Source organism: Pteropus medius, unplaced genomic scaffold (genome assembly GCF_902729225.1).
Source record: "Pteropus medius unplaced genomic scaffold, Ma_sr-lr_union100, whole genome shotgun sequence".
Taxonomy (NCBI): Eukaryota; Metazoa; Chordata; class Mammalia; order Chiroptera; family Pteropodidae; genus Pteropus; species Pteropus medius.
The window spans coordinates 6,192,695-6,205,911 of record NW_024349802.1 but is presented as its reverse complement, the minus strand read 5'-3'; the positions used below and the strand labels follow the sequence as shown (position 1 = coordinate 6,205,911).

General features: G+C 47.7%; 1 long non-coding RNA gene across 4 annotated transcripts; it reads right to left on the bottom strand.

The window, feature by feature from the left end:
• Window positions 1-3,135: 3,135 nt before the first annotated feature.
• Window positions 3,136-13,180, bottom strand: LOC120581287 (uncharacterized). Of its 4 annotated transcripts, XR_005647236.1 has the most exons (4): window positions 10,277-13,180; window positions 7,299-7,425; window positions 3,799-4,467; window positions 3,136-3,683 (listed from the first exon to the last, which is right to left on the bottom strand). It is a non-coding gene; the product is annotated as an uncharacterized LOC120581287 (long non-coding RNA). The 4 variants fall into 4 exon arrangements; XR_005647233.1 differs by having other exon boundaries at window positions 3,136-4,467; XR_005647234.1 differs by lacking the exon at window positions 7,299-7,425 and having other exon boundaries at window positions 3,136-4,546.
• Between the last annotated feature and the right edge of the window lie 37 nt (window positions 13,181-13,217).

Below are 13,217 nucleotides of genomic sequence, written 5' to 3'. Positions count from 1 at the left end.
GAATTTATACTGATACCTTTGATCACGATTCAATACTACATGGTTTATTTTTCCCCCCTTCCTTATATGTAACTCTTCCTTGTATGAAAACTGACCCTCATTATCCACAAATACTTACTTATTCGCTCAATCCCAATATACACGTTATATTAGTTTTCCAAAGCTACCACAACAAATTGCCACAATCTGGATAGCTAAAAACAACAGAATTTTATTTTCTCACAGTTTCAGAGACCAGTAGTCCACAATCAAGGTGCCAGCACAGCTGGTTCCTTCTGGAGGCTCTGAGGGAGAATCCATTTCATGCCAATCCTCTGGCTTCTGGTGGCTGCTGGTAACCCTTAGTGTTCCTTAGTTTATGCCTGTGTAACTCCGGTATCTGCCTCTGTCCCACATGGCCTCCTTCCCTGCATGTGTCTCTGTGTATCAAATCTCCCCTTCCTTTCCCTTGTAAGGACACCAGCCATTGGATTTAGGGCCCACTCTCGTCTTGAGATCTTTAACTTAATCATACCTGTGAAGACCCCATTTCCAATAAGGTTACATTCGTAGGGTTAGGACTTGGACATATTTTTGGGGAGGACACTATTCAGTCCATACATAAAGTAGTTTTTGAATTGCTAACTCATACTCTTCTGGAGAACAAAGTTACTAACTAAAATATATGTGTATAGTTTTTTGTTTTTAGTCTTACCATGTATAAGAAAATAGTGTTTTTCAAAGTTACTTAGATGAGCTCTTTTCTTCCCCACTTCTTTGGTGTAACTGATTCTTGTTTATTTTTAATATGGTTGCTATTTTTATTTCATTTGGGGCTCCCTTACCTCTTAGTCGATTTTAATTAAATTTTTTAAATATGGGAAATATTACCATAATTTTTAAGACTCAGAACTATACAAAAAGATACACTCAGAGAAGAGGCACGCCCCCATCATTACATCTACCCATCCCCCTCCCCTTTCTTACCGCCCTACCCTCTCGTCTAGGTAACCAATCTTATTAATTAATAGTTTCTCCTGCACGAGCAGATACATGTATATTTTCTTAAATCTCCTTCTTTCTTACATGAAAAGTAGCATGCCATAGATACTCCTTTGCATTTTTTTTTTCAGTTAATATCTCTTGAGAATCAATTTGTCAGCTTCCTCATTTTTATTCACAGCTGCATATTACTACATTATGTGGTCATGCCATAGTTTATTCGGCCACTCTCCTATGCTTGTGCATTTGGGTGGTTTCCAGTACTTTGCAATTACAAGCAATTCTTCAACGAATAACCTTGTGTATGTGTATTTTGTATTGTTGGAGTTATATCTTCAGAGCACATTCCAAAAATGGGTCAAAAGGTAAGTACAGAAGTAGTTTTGTCAGGTAATATATTAATTTTCTAAGGCTGCAGCAACAAATTTCTACAAGTCGGGAGATTCAAAATAGCTCAAATTTGTCTTACACTTCTGGAAGCCAGTAGTCTGAAATGGTTTCACTGGGCCTGATCCAAGGTCTTGTCAGGGCCATGTTCTCCCAAGGCTGTAGGAGAGAATCTGTTTCCTTGCCTTTTCCAGCTTCTAGAGCTCTGTCCTTTGGCTCATGGCCTCTTTCTTCATCTTCAAAGCCAGCAATGTAGCACCTTCCTTCTGTCGTCAGATTGCCTTCTTTTGTATAGAATCACCCTCTTTCTGTCTCTCTCTTTCTAAGAGTACTGATGATCCATCTGGATAATCCAGGATAATCTACCCATCTCAAGATCCTTAATTTAATCGCATCTGCAAAATCCTTTTTGCCATGTAAGTTCACATCCACAGATTCCAGAGATTAGGACCTGGGTATCTTGGAGGGCGGGGGCATTATTCGGTTTATCGCAAGCAATGCATGCTTTTCAAAACTACATTAATTTAATCCTTATAGATTTACTCCAAGTCTTTGTTTTCGCATCTATAAAAAGCAGGGATAAAACCAAGTGTTCTTTACGATCCCCCCGTCTCTAATGCCTGTGGTTCAGTTCTCTCTTGATCAGCTGGAATGGTCAGCAAGTAGTTGCATCTAAAGCTGACTCTCTCCCTGCACAGGGAGGTCACGGGTGAGGGCAAGGCGTGAGGCCTTGGCAATTTGTCTCGTGAGTGACAAGTGATTGTAATGGAAGCTCTGGCTGGAGCACTTTTCTTGTTGGGTCTCTTTCATGAGTTTAGCACAGATGGAGAACTGAGGGAAGAACTTTTCTATCCTGAAAGCTCTTTGTCTGAGCTTTCTTATTAGTAGAGCTGTTAAGCAGAACCTCGTAAAGCAGTGAGTTCCCCATCATGAGAAGTTCTGAACAAACTCTAAGTGGCCAGAATTTCTCGCAGGAGGATCTGAGTAATGTTTAGGGTCTCACCGTCCAACATGGTCGGCACTAGGCACATGTGCTATTTGATGCTTTATACGTATTTCATATTTAAAAAACTTTAAAAGACTTTTAATTTGAAATGATGATAGATTTATAGGAAGTTATGAAAATAGTGCAGAGAGGTTTCATGTACCCCTCACCCAGCTTCCTCCAATGATGACATTTTACATTACCGTAGCACAATATCAAAACCAGGAAATTGATGTCGGTATACTTGATGTGTACGGCGCTATGCCATTTTCTTGGTTGTGTAGATTTGTGTAACCACCACCACAATCAAGATACAGAACTATCGCATCACCACAAAGATCTCACATGCTGCCCTCTCACGGTCCCACCCCTCCACCTCACCCCCACTGTCTCTGACCTCTGGTAACCTCTAACTGCTTTTCTTTTTCATAATTCTATCATTTTGAGAATGTTGTATAAATAGAATCATACACGTGCACTATTTAAATTTGAAGTTGCATTCGTTCAAATTAAACCAAAAAGTTGAGTTCCTCAGTCGTCCCAGCCACACTTGTTCAGTAGCTACATCTGACTAGTGACAGCCCACCCTGGGCAGCATGGCTACACAATCGTTCTTCCGTTGAGGACAATTCTTTTGGAAAGTGCTGCTTTTGGGAATAAGACCAGAGCCATGGTCCACAAATGCCGATTCATAGACCAAACCACCCAAGAGTGTGATGAACTACAGGGTTCCGAGTGTATTATTTATTGCTGCATAGTAAGTTATCTCGAAACACAGAGGCTTAAAGCAATCAGCCTTTATTATCTCACAAACTTTCTGTAGGCCAGGAGTCCAAGAGCGACTCGGTCGTGTTATTAGGCTCAAAGCCTCTCACGAATTTGCAGTGGACTGTTGGCCCAGGCTGCGATGACCTGGGGGCTCAGCTGGGGCAGGAGTACTGGCTGGCAGGTGGCTCATTTACATGGCTGGAAAGTGGGTGCTGCCTGTCGGAGTGACCAGTCATCTCCATTTGCCCAGGACTCAGAGGTTTTCTGGAATGCAGGACTTTCAGTGTGAAAACTGGGACTGTTCTAGACAAACGAAACAGTTGCTGGCAGGATGACTCTGTTCCTCCCGATAAGGCCTCTTCCAGGGATGCTCTTGTGTCCTTATGACCTGGCTGCCAGCGTCCCCCAGAGTGAGTGACCCACGGGAGAGCAGGGCCGATGCCACACTGCTGTGCTGACCTGCCTTGAAAGTTACATGGCATCACTTCTGGTGTATTTTTCATTAAAAGCAAGTTGCTGAATCCTCTGGTCCACAGTCAAGAAGAGGGGAATCAGGATCCAGCTTTTGAAGGGAGGATTGGGAAAGAATTAGTGGACCTATTCTAAACTCTCCATGTTGGCTTACACCCGAGACGCTGATTGGGCAAAGGGGCGGAGCCCCAGAATCTATACTTTACCGAGGTTCCCTGATGCTCCCCGATGTGCAGTCAGGTTTGCCCAGCAGATTTCCAGGCCTCAAGATCCCTCCCCACCATGAGATGGTGGTCATCTCACCCATCTCAGTACACTCAGAGGAGGGAAGAGGGGAGGGCAACTCCAGGCCAGAGAAACTGGTGCGCTGAGTATAATTCCTGGAGCTCTATTAGATTACGTGGATGTTCCTTTTCACATAGAAATGAACAATTGAGGAACCATTTTAGATAATCCTCGCGACACCGAAACATTGGACCTTGTTACAAATGATCACCAAACTACGTAGTAACATGAACATGGGAGAAAAAACTTACCTGAGAGATGGTTGAAATGCTGTAACAACACATGGACCAGATCTGGAGATGGATTTATTATACAAAAAAGAACAGAGTTGTAGTGATGGTGTGTGGGTGGGGAGAGGATTGTGAGTAATTTAAAAAAATGCATGTTACTGTTGGTTACATTGTCTTCTCTATAAAGGTGTCATTCCTCCTTTAGACCTTACTTACCTCGACTCTTACCTCTTCAGAGGGCTTTCCAATCTTCTTGGTTAAAGTTGGTCGCTTCTGTGTTATTTGGCATCTTAGCACCTCGTTTGGCTCCCGTGGCACTTGTCACGTTTGCAAATACATTGTTGTCTCTCCCTCTGAGCTCTGTGAACAAAGGCAGGGACAGCGTCTGCTCTTGTCCTCCGTGTCTCTCTCGGGTCGAGACATGCTTGCTGCTCAGGAACTGTTGAGGCATGAATGAGGTTAAGTCTGAGGGAAGGATGACAGAGATGCTGCAGGTGAAGGAGACACTGGGAGGCCTCTCATGGCTAGTGGCGGGGTCAGGGGGAGGTCAGGGATCAATCTAGTCCACTGGCCCCTGACCTGGTGATGTCTAGAACTTCACGGGCCATCGACTCTTGAGAATCTGATTAAATCAGCATTTCTCAACCTCAGCACTGTTGATCTTTTGGGCTAGATAATTTTTTTTTGCAGGAGCTGCCTTCGGTAAGATGTTTAGCAGCATTTCTGCCCTCTATCCAGTATTTGCCAGAAGCACATCCTTCCCTGTAGTCACAATTAAAAATATCTCCAGAAGTTACCACATGCCACCTGGGGGTTGCCCTAGGGTTGAATCAGAAAATCAGCCCAGCACCTTAGTGGGCCTGAAGGCTTTGCAGGAAGTTGAGCTAGGGATGTAAATGAGGGAGACTGATGCCTGTCACCAGCAGAAGCTCTCTTGAGAATTCATTTTTCAGTGCTTCTGGGTGACAGGCACAGAGTGTGCTGCCACTTGTTGGTGAAAGGCAGAAGTGCACCCATGGCCCAATGGGCCCTGGGCCCCAGCGAAGCAACTTTCCTAGCAGGTAGGCTGCAGTTGGGCTGTTGGTAAGGGCCTCTCCCATGGACCGGGCCAGGGAAGTACCAAACAAGGCCATCCAGGGCGTGCAGCATCCCAGAGAGTCAGCGGGAAGGGGTTATCTTTCTATCATTTTGGTCCAATGTTTAATGATGTACTACTACTAGTTGAGAAAAATCAGGTCAACTGTATTTCCCTTTCCCTTTTTCCTACAGATGCCATGACCTCTCTTCCTCAGATGCCCTCTGATTTGGGGCTTGGCCCTCAAGGGTGTGTGTCGGAACAGGGACCCTGAGACTGGAGCGATGCCCAGCTTCTTGCTCCCCAACCACTCCCCTTGGCCAGCCTGGTGGGGATCCCAGAGGCAACCGTCTCCCCAAGGCTGGGCTTGGAGGAGAAGGCAGAAGGTTAGCACTTCCAAAGGTCAGACCCAGACTCGCCATCTTTCCTGACACCTGCCACTCCTCAGTGCTCCCAGCTCAGTGGGGACAGCGCCAGCCCTTGGTTATGTAGCCAGAAATATCTTCTCCATCACTGAGCCCTGCAGGTTCTATACTTCACACTCAATCTGTCTCACCCACTCTCCCCACCTCCGTGGCTGCTCTTACCATTGGCTGAGCTGTCCTACCTCCCAAGCCTGGGCCAGCGTAACGGCTCAGCTGGATGGTTCTTCTGTACCATGTGCTGTTTCCTGGGCTCACAGTTGTGGCCACATTCAGCCGAGAGCCAGGGCTGGAATGTTCTAGATGCACATATCTGGTACCTAAGCTGGCTGGGGGTAGGGGCGAGGGTGGGGAGGCAGTGGGGCCTTTCCCTCCAGAAGGGTAGTTGAACCTCTTATGCGAGGTGAGGGTGGGGGGATTGGGGCTACAGAAGATAGCGAATGGAAGCTACCTGGCTTCTAAGGTCTAGGCCCACAATTGGCATGGTATCTCTTTCACCATATCCTGCTGGTCAGAGGAAGCCCCAGGCCAGCTCAGTTCTAACAGAAAAAGAAGTAGACTCCACCTTTTGATGAGAGGAGTGGATGGGAGGAATCGGTCACCATCTTTGCAAATGACCTTCCATGCCCACCTCCCTGTGGTCAGATCCTCCATTAAATATCCACTTGCTCACTTGGTTCACCTCATTCATTTCTGCTCAGAAGTAACCTCCTTGGAGAAGCCTTCCCTGACTGCCCCCCACCATTGCTCTCTACCCCAACCCTGCTTTAATTTTCTACAGGACACTTAGCAGCACTTGACATCATAGTCCATATTTATCTGCTGTCAGTCTTGTCCATGGGACAGTGAGCACCGAGAAGAGAGGGACTGTGTCTGTTTAGCTCACTCCTGAGTTCCCAAAGCCTAGAAGAGTGCTTGGCCCATGGTAGGAGCTCAATACATATTTGTTGAATGAATCAATGTTTCTAAGAAACTTTCTTCCATAGCACTTATCAAAGCTCATCATTCCATGTTTATTTGTGTGATGATTTGAACAAAGCCTGTCTGCTCCACAGAGAAGGGATGGTATCTGTTTCCACCCACCATTATATTATATCCCCAGCTCTGAGTGCAATGTCTGGAAATTAGCCATCTGCAATGGATATTGGCTGAATGAATGAACTCTGAGTGGGAAGGACAGGATGAAGGGCCACAAGTGAGGCCTCCTCCCATTGACTTATGCCTCATCGATACACAGAAGACGCTAGATCTTGGAGAAGAGGGGCGTAAATAAAATCTTCTGAATGAATTGATTTTCTCCAATCCCTCAGGGAGCTGGTGTTCAGAGCAGCCAAGCTCTGAATTTCTTTTTGTGAGGTTTTATGTAAAGTAATGGCATTTCTCTGAGCCTGCTCCCTGTGAAAAATGCAGGTGATGACCCCACCCTAGAAATATTAGTGGAGAACCTTGAGGGGCAAGGCCCCACTGCCTGTACAGCCCCCCAGCCCTCCAGGGATTCCCATGTGTACCACGTTTTGAGAAACATCACCTTGCCATTCTGGGTTCTAAGTTTGGGTTTTCTTGAGCTGGTTTTAACTTTAGACCACCTTGTGATTCTTAAGACCTTGGTAGCTTTATTTATTTATTTCCCTCAGAGGACCTTGTAAACAAGCAGACTGTTCTATAATCCCTGGAAAATAGGCGTGTTTCCTTACTTTTTGGGAAGCCCGATGCTCAGGATCATGGAAAGGTCATGTGGTCCAATCCGCTGTGGTGGGCAGGATCATGCTCAAACGCCAGGCAGGGAGGAAGCAAACTGGGTTCTCTCCTTCTTCAGGTTTACTGTGTATGGAATTATGAGGTTTGCGTTTGTGGCACAGGGAGAGAAGGGGTGGGGTCCCTGATGTGGGGGAGCCTTTGGCACAGTGGAGGGGAAGAGAGCACTTTCCCAGGGGTGAGGAGGAGCTGGGAAGCATAAAGGAGGGATAAAGGGCCTAATCCTCTTACATAAGAGTGGTGGAAGAACCTGTTTTGTAATCTCAGGGCAGCAGGGGTGCTAAGTTTAGATTTTAACCTGAAACTTCTGAACTTTGAGAGGCAGCTGAGGCTGCTGCCTCCTTGGGCTGTGCTGACGCTGGCATCTAGGGCTGTGTCTGTAGCTCCACAGTCTCCGCCTGGGCAGCTGGCAGAGATGGTGGGTGTTAGAGGGAGGAGGGACCAAACAAGCTGTAGGAAAGCTATGGAATTTCCAGAGAAAACCCTGGTGGTCAGCTCCCCTCCCCCAATCTCTCCTCCATAGTAGGTCGTGGTGGGGGTGGGGGGGGTGGTATGAGAAGCTGGGGTCAGGACAATGGCATGGACCCTTGGGCTCAATAGCCAGCCTGGGCTGCTGATTTGTGCTGTCTACCTGTCACCGCCTACATCAGAAAGAAAGTCCTTCCCACTAGCCAGGACAGAGGAGGAGGTGCTGGCGGTGGAGCCAGTGAGGAAGCAGCTACTCTCCAGCTTCGGGAAGGGGCCTTCGGAGGATGAGAATGAGCAGACCGTGTGGTCTCTGCCATGGCAGATGCCTAGTGTGACAGCAGACCTCAGTCAGCCAGGAGAAATCAGGATGAGTGTGTGTGTGTGTGTGTGTGTGTGTGTGTGTGGCGGGGTGGCGGGGTGGCTTTGGGGCAGTGCAGTATCAGAGGGAGTGCAGTCCATAAGACCACCCCCACTGCTAACGCCAACCGCAAGTTTGGGGGTCTCTATGACCACTTAATTTGATAATTCACTGGCAGAACTCGCAGAACTCACTGAGGGTTGTTATACTCACAGTTATGGTTTATTACAGGAAAAGAGGGCAGATTAAAATCAGCCAAGAGATGCGATGCATGGAGCAGAGCCCTGGAGGGTTCCAAACGTGGAGCTTCCAGCTGTCCTCTCCCAGTGGAGTCACAGACAGCGTGAACTCCAGCCATGATGCGCGACAATACAAATGAGATATTGCCAACCAGGGAGGCTCACCGGAGTCTCAGTGTCTAGAGATTTGTCGGGGCTCTGTAGTCAACTGTCCACATAGCTGATATCAGCCTCCAGCCCCTCCAGCTGTTACTGTGTGACTCAAAACCCCCACCCTAAAATCACATTGTTAGTTTATCCAGTGTGGCCGGCCCTCACCCTAAATAAAGATACTCCTATCTGGCATGACATTGCAAGGGCTTAGAGATTACTATCCAGAAGCTGAGGGTAAAGGCCAGATCTCTCTTTGGGTGCGGTTCAATTTTTTTATTACCCAGGCAGATTAAACAATCCCTAGCCCACACCAGAGCTGTGCACACACTGAGAAAGACCATACGAAGCCATAACCAGGAAGAACATTCTCACCAAGAACCTGACCCTGACCTCAGACTTCCAGCCTCCAGAACTGAGAGAAATAAATGTTTGCTTTTTAAACCATTCAGTATACGGTATAGGGGCCTGAGTAAGACACCATTCTAACAAATCATTTATCATATTGTCTTCCAGAGGTTTGTGTATTCATTTCCTATTGCTGTTATAACAAACTACCACAGACTTAGTGGCTTAAATTTATAATCTTACAGTTCTGGAGGTCAGAAGTCCAAAATCATTCCGACTGAGCTAAAATTAAGGTGTTAGCTGGGCTGGTTCCTTCTAGAGGTTCTGAGGGTAGAATCCTTTTCTAGCTTAAGAGGCTGCCAACATCATGTGGCTCGCGGCCTCTTCTTCCATCTTCAAAGCCAGCAGTGTAGCATCTTCCAATCTCTTTCTACCTCCCTCTCTCCCTCCCTCCCCAATTTCTGCTTCTGTTACATTGCCTTCTCTCGCTCTCACTGCCTTTCTCTGTGATTACATTGGGCCCCCTCGGACAATCCAGGTTAATCTCTCCTTCTCAAGATCCTTAACATAATCACATCTGTTAAATTCTCTTTGACATGTAAAGTAACATTTATAAGTGGGTGATTAGGGTGTGGATGTCTATGAGAAGTCATCATTCTGTCTACTAAAGTTTGTCTTCTTAGTTTTCAATGTTGTGGTTGCATTAATAGTGAATATATGATTGCCCTAAATTAGCATTGTAACAGAAATATTTCCCCACAGAAAGTCTTTTTGTAAAACCTTCTTTCCTTAAGGCTTTGAATCCATAGAGGGGATGTGCTTGAATCCGCTCAAGCTGGAAATCAGGCTGTATTCCATCCTGGGCTGCTTGCTATACACCTCCCTGAAGCTAGCATTCCTCACACTTGGGGTCATTGCCTTAGCGTAGGTTCCCAGGAACAGGTCAGAGGGAGTCAGTTTATGAGTCTATTACATTGCCTAATGGCTTTCTGGGACTCCATCAGTTTACACGACCTCTCCCAATCGACCTCAGTTGGCTTTCTTAAAAATTAAAAGCTCTCTCTTTTTATAGCAAAGTTATTATATCCTCATTAAGGAATGTTTGAGAAATATAGAAAGGGCCAAAGGAACAAAATCACTTAGTCCCATAAATTGCAACACAATTTTAACTAATACTTAATGCATTTCTTTCCAATATCTCATACAAACACACACACACACACACACACACACACACACACACACACACACACACATTAAACATGGATAGATGTTGAAATTTCTTGGAACTATTTTAGATCTAGGGCACCTCATGTTTTTGGATCTGCAGGAGAAAATTTTTTATTACGCTTACCTTGGGATGGTTTCCATCCTGTTTCCCCAGGTGATTACTCTGATTACTGCTCTGTCACTCAAAACCTGGAGGCCTGGCTAGGTCCTTCCCTGGATGATGGGTGTCAGGGCACAATGGAGAGCCTGGTCTGAGATTCTTGACCACACATCCTCAGTCTCAACTCCTCCTACCTACCCTCTAGTCTGGAAAATGGTCAGAAAGGTTAGGTTTTATGACAGTTCAGCTTTACACTCCAATTCATGGATGCTGGTTACAAGTAGAATATTTTTTTCTTTAAAAATTTACATATATTACATCTTTCATTTCTATTTTCATAGACCTTATCTTCGAGTTCTGGTTCCTTGGCAAAGATAATATTAAGAAATCATGTTGAGGTACATCTGGTCCTGAAAAGAGAAGCATGGAAGTGTTTCAATATAGATTCTTGGTCAATAACTATATATTTATATGGTAGGAGGCCTGTGGCTGGAAGTTAGATATAATAAACTTGCCTAAAATATTTTACACCAGTCAACCATTCTAGTATTAAAAATAAAAGATAAATCTCATTTTCTCTGGATGTTGTACATCATTCTTCTTGAAGGAGGGAGCAGGACTGAATTAGCACCTGGAAGTGACCTATTCCCAAGTGGACTAAGCAATAATGGAATTTTCAGCTTAGACAGCTGGAGAGCACAGGACAGCCTGAGGCCTGGCTGGATCCAGATGATGTCCCCAGGACCTGGTGTCCATCTCTCTTTTTTAGGTTGGATTCACTTTTAAAAGTCTTTATTTCAATAGTCCAGGAAGTCTGACCACATCTCATTGGTCCATCCGGGTGGCCAGGAGAGTGCAGTGTTCTGATTGATCAGGCTGAGCCACAGGCCACCCCCAAGTATGGCCGTGGAGTCAGGGATGGAGTCAGCTCCATGGAGGCTTGTGGACTGAGAGAAGGCAAAGGGTCATTCCCCCAAGGAAAAACTGTTAGACCTGATTTGGGTTTCTTAGTTCAAATTTACAAGAGAGGACCTGATTGGCCAGTCTCAGGTCAGGTGCCCTCCCCCAGCCAGAGTGGGGGTGGGGCTGGGGTAGGGCCGGTAAGCTGGGTAGGACAAGCTGCCTTGGCTCAGCTATTCTCTCAGGACTGTGGTGGGGATTGGTTGACTGTACGGTCTGGGTCCTTCCACGTACCCAGTTGATTTCTTTACTGTTTTCTGAGTGCTTACTTGTTATTCAATCCATTTTAAACTCACGACAACCCCCTAAGGTTGAAGCTGAGATGTTGGGCCTGTTGTGCATGGCTGCACAGTTAGTAAGTGACTCAAAGGGTGCTCAAGCGACTAATCTGAAATTGGTACCTAGGGGAGTCCCAGAAGGTAGGTGGGGCGTGGGGAACTCGCCTCAGGCTGAGGATCCTGAAAAGGAGGCTGGCAGGGAGGTAGGTGCTGGGGTGAGGGAGCACCTTGGATATTTGGTCTCAGAATCACACTTGGGCTTCACTGACTCAGCGCGTGTCATCTGCTCCTAGATCTTGTGAGGTTTCAGAGTCCCATCTTCCCCAAAAGCCACTTGTGTCCCCGAGGTTGTCCTCCCAAACTCTGCCTCATTGTACCTGTGGGTGACTCAGGGGCTTTCGCTGCCCGACCCTTTCCGAGTGGGCTGGGGCCTTGGTGTGCGGGATGGGGATGGCCAGGTTGGGAGGCTGAGATGTCGGGCCTGTGGTGCCTGGTCGCACAGTTAGTAAGTGACTCAAAGTCCCCACAGCTGTGGAGCAGCTCATAGGACTGGGGAGAGTCCTAGCATCCGTCCTCCACTCTCCAAGGCCTCAAGGGGTTTAGGAGCAACTCGTCACATTTTCAACCAGACCAGAGCATCCTGCAGGCCCAGGGCACCCTGTCTGCACTCCCCGCTCCCATAAGCTCCCCTCTTTGTCAACGCCCCACCTCCACCGGAACACCAGTTGTCACTTTCCCATTTTAAGCTGCGACTCTTTCCAGCGGTCTGTCCTGACTGCCTCTTCGCACGGCCCGAGTCGCCTACTCCTTTAATTTGTGAACCAAGCGTCCTGTGTCTGTCGTCCCGAGCCTCCCCTACCCGGCGCGCTAGACGCCTCAAGTCTTGGAGAACATTGACTGAAGGCAAAGGATGTGCAGAACTTTTATCCAGCCACGAATTCATTAATTCTTAAAGTCAGCTTGGGGTGGGCCTCATGCAGGATGCCATTGACACTCAGTGGTGGTGGAGACCCCAGTTTATGCCTGGCGGGGTGACTGCAGACACTTTAACCGAGCTCTGCGGGGAGGGAGAGCCCGGATGGACGCAGTTCCGCCGGCCGGAACCTGCGGCACCTCCTGCGCGCCTTGAGATCCAGCAGACGTTCTTGCAAAACGCATTTTGCTTTTTTCACTTCTCAAATGCTCCGAAAATGGCTGCTGGCAGCTTCGTTACCGGGGAAAGCTGCTAATCTGAAGTGCAAACTCGGCGCACAGGTGTTTTCCCGGCGCTTCGCCACCGCAAGGCTCCGTGAGCCGGGAGCAGCGTGAGCAAGGGTCGGTGGCGCCGGATACACTGTGTCGGGAGCCGAGGAGCAACAGTCGTGCCGGCTGCTTTGTATCCGCGCCGCCCGGGCGCCGGGTCCCCGAGCCGGGCCTGGGACTGTCCACAGCCAGGCCCGAGAGCCTGATTTAAAGTCCAGCGCGGGCTTTGCTGGGGAAGGGGGTCGGGGGTCATCTCGTCCACCCAAGCTAGATGCTGGTCCAGCGCCACTCGCCACATCAACTCCGGGGCGGAGCGGTTGTTTCCAGCGGCGAGGCGGAGCAGGAGGCCCAGGACCCCGCGTGTCTGCATTGGCGCAGGGGATCCCCGGGCCACCGCTCAGCTAACAGGAGCACGCTCCCGCCCCGGAGGCTTCAACCCGGCGGGATTTCCAGCAGACTGGCTGGCTCTAGTGGCCGGCACGCGT